This window comes from Aedes albopictus, chromosome 3 (assembly GCF_035046485.1).
Source record: "Aedes albopictus strain Foshan chromosome 3, AalbF5, whole genome shotgun sequence".
In the NCBI taxonomy this organism is placed as follows: Eukaryota; Metazoa; Arthropoda; class Insecta; order Diptera; family Culicidae; genus Aedes; species Aedes albopictus.
Genome location: NC_085138.1, coordinates 351973023 through 351987501, shown reverse-complemented (window position 1 = coordinate 351987501; position 14479 = coordinate 351973023).

Below are 14479 nucleotides of genomic sequence, written 5' to 3'. Positions count from 1 at the left end.
TCATCTCTGTAATAAAAATAATAGGAGGAATATATTTATTGTTTGTTTCACTAAACGAGCTAAAACTTGATTGATATTTTCATTCTCAATTCGGTTGTTCTAAAAATGGGTATTTTTTCACCCATTTTGCAGCGGGAACGCGTTACGCACAATGGGTAAAATTTTACCCGTCGTTTGACATAAACTGTCTCTACCCATTAATGGGTAAAGCGCCTTTACCCATTAAATGGGGAGAGGCAGTTCTAGCGAAAATGGGTGTTTTTTCACCCATTAATGGGTTTTCGCAAACGACCGTAGGTGAACTCTTAAAAAGAGTAAAACGGCCTTTACTCTTAAAAGAGTAAAGTGCTCGTACGTCAGTGCAACGAGTAAATTTTACCCATTATCCACAGAAACCCCGGTTGGAAAAATGGGTAAATTTAACTCTTTTTGATTTTCTTTATTTTTAATTTGCATGAAAAATGAAAATGGTAAACATAGAAAACAATTTAACATAAGAACAAATTTATTTAATCAAAAATTGTTGTTTTGTAACAAATATGAAGTTCCTATCGCTGCTGAATGAGTTGGAGAAATCTTTCGACGACAACCCGACAATATCGACGAAGTCCCATTTTTTCGGATGTCCTGCACTTGGTCCTGCAATCAAACAACAATATTGTTACGAAAGCAAGCATTGCAATTAATCACAAATTAATATAAAATTCTCACGGTTGGTCATTGACCTACGAATGAATAAAAAATCACGGAAAGAAAAGATTGTTTAACCAAAAGGAAGACACAAAAAAAAAAAAACCAACTAGCTGCAAGTAAGCACCATCAAAGTGTTCGGTTCGCAATAAAAATAAATACAGCCAGAAGTTAAGCCCACGTCTTATCAGCAGCCACCTAGAGTTGAGTCATTTTCAAAATCCTTTTACTCTCTTTCGTCACAATTCTAGCCAGAAAAATGCACCGAACCATATAGTCAAGTTTGATAATTCATTTCTTGCCTCCACGGTAGCAGCGTGAGAGATCCGACAATCAAAAAAAAAGCAAGGAACCTGGCTGCAGATAGAGGCAGTACGCACGTAATAAGGAAGCGTAATTTACGACCAAAAACTTGTACGCGGTCGGTTGCATGGTGTAGTCGTTCATAAGAATGCATTGTAAGTCACCAAAGTAAAACGTTTCATAGTGTCAGAACAGAAACGAAAGACTAGGCCACGATACTGAAGATTTGAACATGCTCTGCGATAGGGTCGCTGCTTGAAGGTCGTGGCATAGAACAAAAACGAATTTCATTGTAATCAAATGAGTAATAAAATTTTACTATCAGTGAACAGCCGATTCATAACAATTGAACAAGCATACCCTTTAGGACGCTAAGCAATAACTAGTAAGGGTTCTAGAAGACTCTGGCTAAGCGCTAGAGCAATAAAACGGGAGTAAGTTTTAGATTAAGGAAGACGCTCGGTCGCAGGCGCTATAAGCTAGGGTTTGATAATGCTACAGCCATTTAGTAAGGCTAGTACCAAAAAAAAGGGCTAGATTAAATCCAAGTGTATAGAGAAAGCTGGATTAGGACATTGCATGGAAAAGTTAGACGCGCATGCGTACTGAGCATCAATTCCAAAATTCTGGGCTATATAAGACCGACCTTTTCATACGAATAAACAGTTCTTGATTGACATTCAAGCGACTCATCGATGTTTTCATCCGAAACCATCCATCTCCAAACATCATTAAACTAATCAGAAAACCAGCGCAAGTTTCTCCCCAGGCCGATATACTGCCCCTCCTTAGTCGGGCAAGTAGATCCTGGGCATTCTTAGCCTGTAATCCGATTTGTTTAAAGACTTTGACCAGCAATCCAAACCAAGTTTTTCCCCAGGCCGATATACTGTCCCTCCTTAGTCGGACAAGTAGATCCTGGGCATTCTTAGTCTGGAACCTGTTTCAGAGCCGAGTATACCTGCACTTGTCGCACTCCGTTAATGTTCACGCCGCGTCCTTCGCTCGATGTTACGTGCGGTGTCAACAAATATTTTGGATGATTTTATAATCACAGACAATGAAAGCAAAATTAAAGTCATTATTATACCTACTTACCAGTTATTTCTAGTTTTTTGTTTGTTAAAACTCATGATCTCACAAAAAATACAAGTGCCGAGAGCAAACTTGATTCACGATCAGAACAGAATTTTCACCCTATAAAGAGTAAATACTTGGAACTTGAAAATGGGCAAAAATTACCCTTCGTTCAAAATTTTGAAGTACCCTTTATTTTGACAGCTCCATATATCTGCAAAAAGAGAGTACTTTTTACTCCTTAAAGGGTAATGCCGGGTTCGCAGTGTAGGTGGTGCGAATAGAAGCGGTTTTATTTTTCAAGCTATATATAGCTATAGCTAATACTTATGACACACATGTGATACAAGAATCACTGTACAATTACGCTTGAAATGAGTGCCATAGTGAAAATTCTCTCAGTTCAAGTCAGTCTTGTCAGAATTTTCTTGACACTGCGTACCGTTGTACAGGAATCACACTCGTATCACATGTCTGTCCGGGGTATAAGAGAGCATATTGAGTCAGTCCGCGACACTCAGGTTAAAAGAATGCAACAGCAAAATGGGTAAAATAATCACTCCGTGAGCTAGAATTTTGCGTGCCTTCCCTGATAAAAAATTCCAATAAAATCACCATAAACAACCATTGAATAATGACTTTTGAATTTTGAATTTTTGAATTGAATAATGAATTTGACTGTTCAACAATAAATTATATTGTGTACGTATTTTCCTGCTGAAAATGATGTATTGGAACTACAATACGTGCACAATAAAATCAATGGTACTAGAGATTTCACTTATAAAAACACCATAAATTGAATGGTAGTTGACTTGAATTTGCTCCAGAATTTTAGGATTTTTTTATGGTAAAGATACATAACAACCCCCATTTTCTATTGTAAAAGTGACATTTACAATATATGCTATGGTGGAAAACCATAGGGTGTGTTGTTACTCTATCGTTTTAAACAATTGGGTTGTTTAGTGAATAAAATATTGCTATTTTCTGTAGCCTAATCGAAAGAGCTAATTTTTCTGAGTATAACGTGATTTTATTGGATTCAAATACCTTTGTTTTGATGGTTAAATTAACAAAACAGTTTTAATTTTCGTGGATAGAATGACAGTTCAATTGATAAAATGACAGTTCGACCCGAACAAAAAAATTTCCCCATACAAACTTTAAATGCATTTTAAAAATAGTTCCCGGACTCCAAAAATTATGAAATTTTGGATTTCGACTAATTTTCGGGCGGAGAATCCGAATCTCAGATAATCCGGATACCCCTAAAGAACCCAATTGAATTAATGGTAAATACCATTCATTTCAGCGTGTTGCAACAATAGATTCTGTTGTATCTCTATGATCTTTTTTATCAGGGTTTACAGCTGATTTATTTATTAGGGTTCATTCACAAATGTCATAACGCCAAAATTGGCCATTTTTGACACCCACCCACCCCTTCGTAACATTGTTTATATGGGAAGAAATTTTTTTGTTCGAGCTGTAACACCATGAAGTACACCCACCCACCCCCTCCAGCGTTATGACCTAGGGGCAAGACACTGTGCAAACGAGAGTAACTCTGAGAAAATCTGAGTAGCTCTTTTCACCAATGATCGACGAAATTTGTTGAAAAACACCCCTAAAACTGCAAGAAAAGCGAGATATCGGGCAACATTGTTTTGATTTTGCAATAAATCAGGCAACACTTATGTAAAAACGGGAGCAATCCAGTGAAATTCTGAGCAACTCTGTGACGGAATATGTACTCTCCAGCACAGTGTCTTGCCCCAAGGTTTTGACCAGGGAGAATAACCCTCCTGGAATATTCTCCCTGGTGACCACTATCGCGGTTTGACGCAAATTTGAGTAATTCCACGGAGGTGCGGGATTGCGTCAAAATAACTTAAATTTGGGTTGATTTGTAGGGGAACGTTCAAAAATTACGTCCAACATTTGGGGGAGGGGGGGTCTAGAAAGTGTGACAGTACGTGTATTGGGTATAGGAAAATTGCGTGACAGATGGGGGAGGGGGGGGTCTAGAAATCCCGAAAAACGATGGACGTAATATTTGAATCTTCCCTAGTTCCGTGTAAGATGGCATAGAATTTTGCATCGAAATTTAACCTCGATTCTCCGAGAGAGAAAAGAACGGCAACAAATGGGAATCAAAACAAACCCCCGGAAAATGTCAAAATTCGCATGAGAGGGAAAAGGAAAGGACGAACAAGAATGAACCGACCGTTCATTCGTGACGTCACCTTGCAGAATTCTATTCATATAGTTTTCAATGAGCCATTTTACGAAGTGACAACAATGTTGATGATGATATTGGTTTTCACGGGTTATTGGACACTACCTCCTGTCAAAATTCATTCATAAAATCGGCTCGTAAAATAGACTATTATGGCAAAAATCTTATGAACATCCTAAGCACAGACAAACAGACGTCCCACTCTACTCACTTCTCATCGTTACCTTTTTTAACTGTTAGTTCAAATATTTTGTAGTTCGCAAATCGCTCGGTTACGGCGTTCGCATCGTTTTTCCTCCTGTTTGACGTTTGCTCACTACTGCCACCTACTGAGTGGTTTGCGTAACACAGCCTGGCACACATTGGGCGATTATGTTTTCGTGACGATGGTTTTTACGAGGGGGTCGACAGTAATCAATTTGCTTCAGTTACCATGCGATAAGCCGTAATTTTATTTGATTTTCTGAAATATTCACAATTGGCTTCTTTAGTGGTGTTGAGATAATTCCATATTCTGAATCTGCATGTCAAACTGAGCCGAAATCCAAATTTTCATCAATTTTGGTGCCCGGGAACCTATTTAAAAATCAATTTGAAATTTGCATGGGAGCGATTTGTCGAATCACCCCTCGTCGCATTTTGTACTGAGCGGAGCTGTCAAGCAGTTGCCCAGCTGTCAAAAGGTGATTTCAAAAAATCTCTTTCAAATTGATTTAAAATACCAAAATAAAATTCTAAAAATCTGAAAAAAATCATAGCGGCGCAGAAAAAGGTGCTCTTTTGTTTAAAAATAAAAAATCATTAAATTTTTCTTAATTTAAAAACCCAATTGTTTTCATTATTTTGAACATCGGTTCGATTTTTTCGGATTTTTCTCATTTTCTGCCATTTTCCAAGTTAAAATCGATTTTATGCTATTTATTTTCAACAAAATGGTAAAAATTGAAAATATCTGAAAAAATCGAATAAAATGAAAAAAATCGTTCGAAAATCGGCGAAAATTGGCGCTGAAAAAGGCTAACATCTCTCAAAATGTTACGACGTCGCGACGCCACTTCGAAAATTATGACAGCTCTTCCAGGTAAACAATCAGCTGCGTCGACCATCAGCTGGTCGCTCAGCTGCAGGAATTGCTGGAATTAGCGAATGCAACAACGGATCATCTCAGAAATATGGGAAATGCATGTTATTGAGAAGATTTATTAGCTACATAATGGCATACTGAGGATTAAAATAATGCGTAGACTATGTAAACAACAGCCACATCCGTGATCAGCTGTTGTTTATAAACAAGCTCCATCCGGAAGAACAGGGAGAACAAAACAAAATCGAGAAAATTTGACATTTTTGTTCAGGGATGTGCATCGATTTTGTTCGATTTTATGTGGATAAGCCAACATTATAATCGATTTTATCGGATATTTCGGATATGGTTGATTTTGATCGATTTTCTGTTAATTTCTTCAGTTTTGTTGAAATTATGAAAAAAAATGTGATTCCTTGTATTGCCCGTTGTGAAGATTTATAGATTCAGACGCAAATAAATGATTAGGCGCATTTTCAGCGTAGGTGCGTTAGAAATGTTTGTTTACAATGTAAAACTAGCACCAAATGTGTACCTAACAACACAGCGTAAAATATTCACCAGGACGCGGTCTGGTTTTATATCTGTGAGCCCACGCAAGAAAAATCCACGCAACTAATTTTCGCGCAGGAGTCTCAACAGGTGGAATCTCCGCAATAGGTTTTGGTTGGCAAAAAATCTAGGATATCGGGAAGAGTCGTCCCCCTCGGACAGAGCAATGTTTTGGTTTGGATCGGGTCAGAACGACTGTAGGAACGACTGGGATGAAATCCAGAACAATTTCCGGAGGAGTTTTACGTGGATATCCAGATTGGATCGGATGTTACGCGCGATGTTAGGGCAGTAGGATGAAAATTATGTTATCGGTAGGTATATATATTTTGAACAAATTTTGGAGCTGAAAAATGCCAAATACATTCAACATTCAGCTGGATAGCACCGCCCGTGAGAGATTTTTTTTCTAAACCACCAATTCCGCCGTTAACGACAAAATCTGCTAGCAGCGAAACGGATAAACTGGCAATGTCGTGTAATAGGGTCCTAAAATTAAAGACGAAATCTCGCTTATATTGAATAATACGATCAAGCATGGTATTCTAATCGGAATTGTACTTTACTCGAACTTGAAAAACAAAGGAACAATGAGAAAATTCGAAATAAGTAAAATGGTAAATAGTTCTACTTTGACATTTGAGGTCAACCTTGTGTGACTGAGCTCGACATTTTTCGCACTGGGATTTCAAAAATGTTCCTCTGACATACATGGTGAAAAAAAAATTACTCAAAGTATGTGTTATAAGCTAGGGACGAGACAAAAGGCTAAACAAATAAAAATTATATATTTTCAACTATGGTTAATAAAAACGCCAAAAAATGAGTAAATATGTACTCTTCAACCATATATTGTGGTTTAAAACAAGAATCCCGATAGGACTTTAGGAGCCTATTGGATATTATTGCATTTTGAACAAAGAAATAACTTTGAATATTTTGCGAAACAAAATTTGAAAATGTGATTATGCTTATGGCTATCCGCTGTTCATAATCATCTGTGGCTCAGTAAGTAAGTAAGTAAGCGGACCTACTCCAAACACCAGACACCAGAAGTTTAATTCCTAATTTAAGAAATGTTGACAAAAAAACTGATGATAAACAGAACACCAAAGGGGTGGTGGAGGGCGTGGTTGCTATTTTTATATTTATGGCTAAATTTTTGTGGGTCGATAATACAGAAACCACTATTTTAGTATCCAAAAAACGATACAATTCTTTATTCCCTGATAAAAAATATCATAAAAATACGATAAATTTTATTGTTACAACACCATTTTTCCGAAAAATATTCACCATTATACGTATTGTAATTTACACAGCACACTCACCATCACCCTTATTGTTCTATACCATTCGGCGAATGGTAAATGGCACTTTTACAATAAAAAATGGTGGTCGTTATGTATCTTAACCATAAAATTTTGAGAAAATTTTCATACACTTTTTCGCGAAAAACAATAGAATGTATTGTGTTTTTATGAGACATTTTTAGGGTAATTTTCAAAAGAAAACAATATATCTTAATGTTTTTTCATTGTTCTTACAATACAAATACAATTAATTGAATGGCGTCAAATGAATCGTTGTTACAATAAAAATACAATAATATTTGTTGTTATTTGTAAACAGTTTTCGCTTTTGAAAATCCATAGAATTTATATTTCTCGCTAACATTTATATCCAGCATTTACGAGCACTAACGGCCTCCAGAATGATATGCACATTTTATGATAAGAATCAAACACTCTGATGTCTGTCTGGTAAGTATTGCTTGGCAGCTGTTGATAAGATCTTTTCAAATAACTGCCAAATATCACAAGTCAGACATCAGGTCGTATGATCCATACCATAAATCGTTCACAATTCATGTGGCCATTAGTATCTGTAAATGCTGGAGAAACATGTTACCGAGAAATATGAATTCTTTGGGTTTTCAAAGGCGAAATCTGTTTACATAACAACAAATATTATTGCATGTTTATTTTAACATCGGTTCAATTGACCCCATTTAACTAATCGTATTTGTATTGTTATCAATGGTAGTTTACTATTTACTAGATTCCTTTAATTTATTGGAAAACATTAGAAAAATCATTGTTCATCTTTTTCTTGTCGTAACATCCTCACTTGGCTAAACCTGCTTTTTAGCTAGTTTTCTATAAGTACTTCCTCAGTTATTCATTGAGAGCTAGCTTCCTCTGCCAACACGCTTGACGTCTGTCAGTCGTTGAAGTTTTAGCGAATAATATTCGATAACCGAAACATCTACTGTACTCAAAAACGAAAACAAAAAAAAAATATGTCAAGTGATTTTGTATTTGATTATACAAACATGATCCAAGCAACAATATTATTTATTGTTATTTATATGTTACGAATTGTTTTCAAGTGTAATTGAGAAATAAACACTTTTTTAATAAAAAGTCCATGAGAACTTTGCAGGCACTTTTGCAACTATTTAAAAACAACTTAAATCAATTTTTACTTATAGTAATTTTAAATTATTATAGAACTATTGAAAAACAATCGAATCAATTAGTCACTAATAAAGCTAATGTTCACTTATTGTACGAACTATATGGGCTTGGTTTCTATTGTAAAAAGTAACAATATATCTACTATGTGTTTTATTGTGAACAATAAAACCAGTCATATGTTAATAATATTTACCATGTAATGAATAGTAATTTTTTATCCGGGTTCATCTTTATCGATGAGGCTTCAATTTTATTTAAATTTCTTTAAGAAACGATGACGATCGCTATCGATTTTGCGTATGAACGTCTTTAAGGACAAACGCCTTGAAATCCCGCTTCAACAGTGCATCAAAACTTAAGACGCACAAATCTCAAGAAGGAAGCGTCGAACAACAATGCATTTTATTATTCTGTTCTTGCTCACTTCCCAAGTAACAATTTTAATTTTATCAAAGTTTTTTAGCGATTCAAAAATCCTAAACATAAAACCATTGATGCCGACTTGAAAATGCTCTCGAGTTCTTGTATGCCTCAATAAGCCCACGTTCTGGCTAGTTGGCCCAGTCTTATTAGGGTCTACAGGGCTTCGTATGCAAACCGGCTTAGGATTTCGGGTTGTATCATAGTTTTATCAATCTTCTAAATAAACCCATCTTCTGACTTGTCAAATAATTGTTTTGATTATTTTTCACTCTCAATGTTCGATCGTCAGAATAAATTATGCTTGGTTGTGTATCCAGCCATCAATTGGAAAGATGCAGATATGGAATTCAGATTTGTTTTCCGATTTAATACGTGTCAGGAGACATGCCACGGAAAATTTGTGGTGAATGTGACTGTGATAATGACAAAAACTAAGTGCGCCACACAAACTATACATAATTTGGAAATTAAATGCATTTAATTTACTCGGTGGAATTGGGTGCAAAAATTGTTTTTTCAACACAGCGGAGTTTAAAAGACATTATGTAATTTAGCCGTCTTCGCTAAAATGCAACAGAAGCCTCAAATTCCGGACATCGACCGACACCAGAGGGAGAGTCGACCGGTTCGCGTCGTTTCATGGTTCAGATACTGGAACGTCTCAAGCTGATTGGATTGGAAGAAGCTGCATGCGGTGCCGGAGAGAGTGAAGCTCGCTTTACAGAAGGATACCATTTCAGACTGGAGCATACAGTTGGATTTGCTGGCAATGCTCGGAGGAATATTTTGCGGCACTACCACGAAATGTTCGGATGAGAGAATTCCAGCGGCAAGTATGGCAATGGAGGGCAGAATAATTTACTTAATAATAAAAGACACTACATACCATCTTCAGTCATAGGCTGTACAAACGGAACATAACTTACACTAAACAACGGGCAAAGTAGGGTTTTGGTGCTTAAAATATATCCTGCGCTTTCAGTGGATCCCCAACAGAAAATCCCAAATGTAAATGCCCAAATCAATTGATTCCAGGCAACTTCAACCGGGGGAATATTAATTATATTGCTACAGCAGTTTAGAGTAAACGGGTTATTTAGTGGTCACAAAAATAGGATTTAACAAATGTAGGGTATGTGTGCCATCAGTAATCTCACGCTCCCATATTCATCTTATGCGAAAACAAGAGAATACGGCATCGATTGATTCCGTTCTTTTTGTTTTCATGGGTGCTCACTAACAAAAAATACAAAAATAAGAAACAAAGCAAACAGCGCTTCAATTCTTTGTTTTTCGCTTGGGTTTTTTTTGTAGGATGAAAATGGGAGCCACATGCTTAATAAGGGAACCAATACCCTATACACTCAAAACGTTCCGCTATAGGCACTAGCGTGGTTCAAAAAATCGTTTTTGCTCCACACCGCTTATTCGATTCCTAACCAGATTATATGTCTTCTCACAAAATTTGAGCTCATTTGGTTGAAAATTGAGACTGCACAAGCCCGTCAAAGTTTGTATGGGAATTACTATGGGAAATCGACTTTTTTCATTAAATCAACCGTAGCATTTCCCCAAGTGCGCTAATGGGTTAGTCGACCCTTGGTAATACTAGGCTACTCTATCAGCTACAACTTTGCCAAAGACCGCATTCAAATCGGACGCCTCATTAATTAGTTACCGATTTTTATCCAGAATCGAAATCTTTACTCATGATGGTTAAACTATTCGGTGGGCATCACTGCATTCTGTAGTGGAACATAGTAGCCATGATTTCAGTGTGCTATCTTTGGCGCCATATGCAGCAATGTTGCCTGCTGGGAAGCTGGAGGATCATAGCTAAAGTTTGCCTAGTTGGATACAAATCGATAACTAATTAATGAGGCGTCCGATTTGAATGCGGTCTTCGGAAAAGTTGTAGCTGATAGAGTAGCCTAGTATTACCAAGGGTCGACTAATTCAATAGGGCACTTGTGGAAATGCTACGGTCGATTGAATGAAAAACATCGTTTTCCCATAGTAATTCCCATACAAACTTTGACAGGCTTGTGCAGTCTCAATTTTCAACCAAATGAGCTCAAATTTTGTGAGAAGGCATATAATCTGGTTAGGAATCGAATAAGCGGTGTGGAGCAAAAACGATTTTTTGAACCACGCTAATAGGCACATTCATGAGGGTCTACTATAGGCAGTCGGCAGCGAGGCAGATAACATAGACATCAAATGGGGAATTCATATAGGCGCCAACATATTTGAAAACCCGGTGGAGTCCATTACATTGCCGTTCTGTGCATAATTGTCCCATGTTATATAGGATTCTTATAAACATGAGACAAGTGGGCATAGAACGGCAGTACAATATCAATGTATATTGATATTTTCAAATGCGTATTTTACTGGAATAATTAATTAATGTATGTTTTCCATTAAGATAACTTTGTTAAAACGCCGCAGAAGTAAACTTCGGTAGCGTAGAAAGTCTGTTACTAGCACCCAAACTCTATAAGACACCCAGTGGTTCAATGAAGAATGTTTCGTTTGACAAAAAGCTCTGACTGGTGTTGTAATCGAACCAACATTCCATGGCTAATAATACGCCTAAACATCTGGCGCCGCTCATCGTTTGGCCACATCTCTCCCTGAATCAACTATCACAGTAAAGTCGGGCAGTTTGGCCACCCAAAACAAAAGTCGACTAAAGATGCAGAAAATATCGTATGGTCATAATGTTTCTGATAATACTACACTGGAAAACGATTAAGTATCTATTACAATCTTCTAGTTTGAACACATAAATGTAATCAAAATTGCTTCATTTAGGACTTCTTTTTTTGTATCACTGGTTTTTTGTCAATGGTGGTTACGTCAACTATGCGATTATGGGCAGTGGAATAGAATTATCTTTTGCTTTTGGACGCTTTGGAGAGTCTTCTAATATAGGTTGTAACCTCATTAAATTTATTACTGAATTAGAACTATCTTTGGCATATGGACGATAGGAAAGGCCTTCTTATATACGTTCGCTCTTTAAGACTGGAACACATATCATAAGTTTAACTCAATCGGTGCAAATTTATGCTATGGGCTCCAGGCTTTAGTCTAACGGGTGTCTTCATTGCCAGGACAATGGTCAAGCACGCTGTAATGTTACTTTCGTACCTCATCACCCACTAAATGCAACTACATTAGTGGACTAATAACACTTAGCGCGCTGGGCACGGTTCCATATGCCGCAAAAAGTGTTGCCACATATAGTGTTTAGTTTGCTAATCCCAGTTATGTGGCTGGTGGGGCATGGGAGCCTAAGCTTCGACCATTAATGCAATTAGATGTTACTTCAGACATGAGTGATTCGAATATTTGAAGAACTTTTCACGCTATATAAGCTTTTGTAGACAAAATTTAACAAACTTAATCTGTGCAATCACTTGTGTGTCATTTTAAGGAAACAAGACTCAAAATAACAAACAAATGTTTCATAGGATTAGAATCTTCTTTTGCATTTGAACGCTTCGAACGAATCTTCTAATATAGTTTCAAGCTGTAGTATATCGAGTATTTTTAAGTGCTACAATAATGGTGAGGCACGCTGTAATGCTACTTTTGTACCTCATCACCCACTAAATGCAACTACATTAGTGGACTAATAACACTTAGCGCGCTGGGCACGGTTCCATATGCCGCAAAAAGTGTTGCCACATATAGTGTTTAGTTTGCTAAACCCAGTTATCTGGCCAGTGGGGCATGGGAGCCTAAGCTTCAATCATTAATGCAATTAAACATTACTCAATTTATGACATGATTGATCCAAATATTAGATAATTGTTCGATCTGTGCTCTTGAAATGTAGCCCTGAATGTAGCATAAAATATACAAGCTTCTAGTCCAAATGCATAAAGATAGTTCAGATTCACTGTTTTTCTGATTTTTTCAAGCAATCAGTAACAAAAATAAAAAGCAGAAATAGATCAAACCATTCCAAAATGTTCATATTCGTTTGTAAAATAAAACTATTCCAAAACATTAGAATTTTCTGTTTCACAATAGAAAACAATTCCTCAACCATTGGATTTACCGTGAAAATAGGTCAAAATAGTGTGTTCCGTAATCACAATTGAAAGCAATTCCAAAATAATAGAATCTAATGTGTAATTAAGTCACTGCTCAAAGAACAATATGAAAACATAAGAATCTTCTGTATCACAATAGAAAACTATTTCCAAACCATTGAAGCAAATGTGGATCCAGTAATAAATTTATTACACAAAACAATACGTTTACCGTGCAATTCACTGTTTGAAACAATTCGAAAACATAAGAATCTTCTGTATTACAATAGAAAACGATACCCAAACCATTGGATTCAATGTAAACACAGGACAAACAGTATGTTCTGCTTTACAATAGAAAACTATTCCAAAACAATTGAATCAAATGTGGAACCATAAATAAAATCACTACCCATAACAATACGTTTACTGAGCATTTAATTGTTTCAAACAATTCGAAAACATAAGAATCTTCTGTTTCACAATAGAAAACCATCCCCAAACCATTAAATGTAATGTAAATTCACAGTTCAAAACAGCCAGTTCTCGGCATATTTAACAGTTCAAAACAATACAAATACATAAAAATCTACGGTACATTTGATTCCACGTACATGTATTAACAACATTTCATTTACATTAGAATCTTCTGTTTTGCGAAAAAACTTGTATGGAAAAAAGTACTTTTTTGTATTGTTACGATACTTAACAACCTATTCAATTCAATGTGAAATGCTCATTCACATTGGATTCTATTGTTAGAAACATTTGATTCTATTGTTTTTCTATTGTTATTTTAACATTGAATTCTATTGTGAGAGTATGGTTTTCAATGGTACTGTTACATTAGAATCCTATGTTTTTCTATTGTATTTTTTATCCGGGTAGCTTATAACACATACTTTGAGTTGAATTTTTTCACCGTGTATGTAATATTATATATTATCGCAGACAGACGTTCAAGTTTGACTCAGCAGCTTGTGTAAAAAACATGGCCGCCACAAATTGCCAAGTGGCAATCAGCGAACAGATGGCGTTAGCGGCGTTCATATTCAATCGCTGCCTCACATGTGCGTTGCGACCAACAACTGTCACCACGGTCGTCTTCCAGCAAAGTATCTAAATACCAAGGTAAGAGATTCCCGCTAATATTCACGGATTAGTGAGAAAAGGAAAAAAGCAAAAAATAGTTATGAAGTTTGCGCTGATTTGTATGGGCACATCACAATTTAGCAAACTTTCTTAAGAAATTAAGCACTCCCATCTTAGAAGCTATTATTTAATTGCATCTGACTGGATTAAATGTCACCTCCATGCAATAAAACAGAAAATATCGCCATTTGAAAATCGGTAACAAATTTTTTTTAATTGATTCGAAACATATTTTTTCAGCATTTAGAAACATCCAAACTAACAAAACTTCACAAACTTTGCTGAAATAATGACATTTTAGTGTAAAAACACCAACTTTTCATAACTAACGCAGATGTGTTGGTGAGTCTCATTTTTGACATTTACGGGAATCTCTTACCTTGGCGGGAAGAGACCGCACGTGTTGCACGCTAATAATGTTTCCACATAA